This window comes from Ursus maritimus, unplaced genomic scaffold, assembly GCF_017311325.1.
Source record: "Ursus maritimus isolate PB19 unplaced genomic scaffold, ASM1731132v1 scaffold_1197, whole genome shotgun sequence".
NCBI lineage: Eukaryota > Metazoa > Chordata > Mammalia > Carnivora > Ursidae > Ursus > Ursus maritimus.
In genome coordinates this window covers 74-2500 of record NW_024423561.1, presented here as the reverse complement: position 1 = coordinate 2500, position 2427 = coordinate 74, and the positions used below count along the sequence as shown (strand labels likewise).

Sequence of the window (2427 nt, the reverse complement as noted above, 5' to 3'; positions counted from 1 at the left end):
TTTTTTTTTTTTTTTTTTTTTTTTTTTTTTTTTTAAAGAGGGGGTGGGCAGAGGGAGAGGGAGGGAGAATCTTAAGCAGGCTCCAAACTTAGTGCTGAGCCCAGCCCAATGCTGGGCTTGATCCCAGCACCCTGAGATCATGACCTGAGCCAGGATCGAGAGTCCTATTCTTAACCGACTGAGCCACCCAGGCGCCCCTCATTTAGGAAGACTTTTTAGTATTTTTTTCCCTTCTTATCTGCAAGATATGTTGCTATTTTACTCAAAGTGGGAAGAGTTGATTTGGATGACCCCTGTTGGTGCTGTTTTTTTGTCTTGGTGGATCTTGGTGATTTCTGTTAAAGCTTAATACTGCATTTCTTCATCTAAGGATTCATGAAAAGGATGGAAAGATCAAGTCTGTGGAAGAGCTTCTGGAAGCAGAAGTTCTCAAAGTTGCTAACAAGGAGAAAACTATTCAGGTATTGGGAGAGAGAAAGCTGTGTGTTGGGTTTTTTTTTTTTCTTTTGTGTTTATCAACTTTAGTGAATATCATTTAATTTCATGTGTTTGTCTGTACATTGCATTTTATGTCAATTTCTGTGTTTCCATTGTCCAATCTTGTCTGTTTTGTCATTGTCAAGGATTTGAAACAGGAAATAGAGGCTCTTAAAGAAGAAATAGGAAATATCCAGCTTGAAAAGGCTCAACAGGTAAAAATCCCAGAGCCATAGCATGACAGATTTGTTAGTGTATGTATATTTATGAGCTATTTGGTTTTTTTCTTGTTACTCAGAAAAAAACTTTAAGTAGTGTGCTGTAAGTATTTTGGGTTATGTGCTATTTATTTATTTATTTATTTATTTATTTATTTTTGCCTGATTTGAGAATTCTTGATATTTTATTCAATATATTATTTAACTTTTAAAGATTCTTTTCTAGAAAGTTTTCTGTATTAATGTTTCATTTTAGTTTGCCAACTTAAAACAGTTTGGTAAATCTTTTTTTAACCTTTTTTTTTTAATTGCATGGATTAACATGTTTTGTTATAGAATATGTGTTGCCCAACCTTTGCTTATAGAACAAAGTACAAACTTCATTGGGGGATTTCAAAGGTGGCCAGGGATTACTGGACATAGATGGGTTTTGGTGAATTTAATGTGATAAGGCTTCATTGAAGAAGTAGTGAGATTGCATGGAAGTGAGGATTCATCCATTCTTCAACAGAGTTGTTCAACAATATTTCCTGAGTTCCTTCTACTTGTGAAAGTACTGTGTTAATGATTTAAGATCATGTGTTGAACGAAAGAGGATATGATGAAAAGATCACAGTTCTCTAATATAGATAGAGAGGTGAGGAAAATCTCTTGAACGGACATCTAAGCCAAAATCTGAAGGAACTATGAGAAGACAATGGGGGATAAAAGGTGCTGTTGGATTACTGTGTATGATTAAAAAAAAAAATGAGGACAGTGTTGAGCAGATGGCTTTGAAGACTGGAAAGAAGAGCTCTGATACAGTAGAGAGATATGTGCAATTAATACTCTAATTTTCACAACTTTTAGAATTATCACATTTTTTAGACTTACTATTCATATTTTTATTTTGTTACTCTTACTGTCATTGGAATCAAGAGAAGGCAAAATCCAAACACATCTCATTTTGGCATGAATAATTCAGCTAGGATCTTTGTAATTTGAAGTGTACACATTTTAAAGTTTATCATAAAGCTTAAGGTAAATTGAATGGAGTATAAATTGCTTTTTTTCTGCTTTTTTCTTTGTATTTCAGTTATCTATCACTTCTCAAATCCAGGAGCTTCAGAACTTGTAAGTACCATTTCTCTCATTTCCCTTTAATCTCTCTTTTCCACAAGTTAAATACAAGTATGTACAAGTCAAATACAAATCAAATACAGTTATAATGAAAATCATAGCTTTTTAAAATTTAATTTCAAGTAGTATTTTTAGGAATATGAAATTATATCTCAAAAAGTTATTATGGTTTTAGGTTTTTCATTAGGATTTAACTTAAGCTTTTTGACAGGAATGGGGATAGAGTGGAAAGTCTTATTTTTCATAATTTATAATCTGAATATGATCTTGGATTGAGATGTTGCTCTTTGCAAATTTTAATAGTCACAGTGAAACTAATTTATCTATTTCATAGCCAAACCCGTGGTAATAAGCTGTCTAAATTTGCTGGTATTGATTTAAACAAGATGGTATGGGGTGAGAGTACGGCTACCCTAATTTATTTAGATCCAGATCTGCAGTGATAGATGGAACTTTTTTCTTTAATTGTTCTATACCTTTTTTTTTTTCTTTTGTAAGATTTCATTTGATAAAGAGCACACAGAGAGAAAGAGAGAGAGAAAACACAAGATGAGCATGGGGTGGGGGCAGAGGAAGAGATAGAAGTAGATTCCCCACTGAGCGGGGAACTTGA

General features: G+C 33.3%; 1 long non-coding RNA gene across 1 annotated transcript; it reads left to right on the top strand.

The window, feature by feature from the left end:
• Window positions 1-167: 167 nt before the first annotated feature.
• Window positions 168-1808, top strand: LOC103679873. The gene is made up of 3 exons (XR_573007.2): window positions 168-461; window positions 624-692; window positions 1771-1808. It is a non-coding gene; the product is annotated as an uncharacterized LOC103679873 (long non-coding RNA).
• Window positions 1809-2427: the final 619 nt, after the last annotated feature.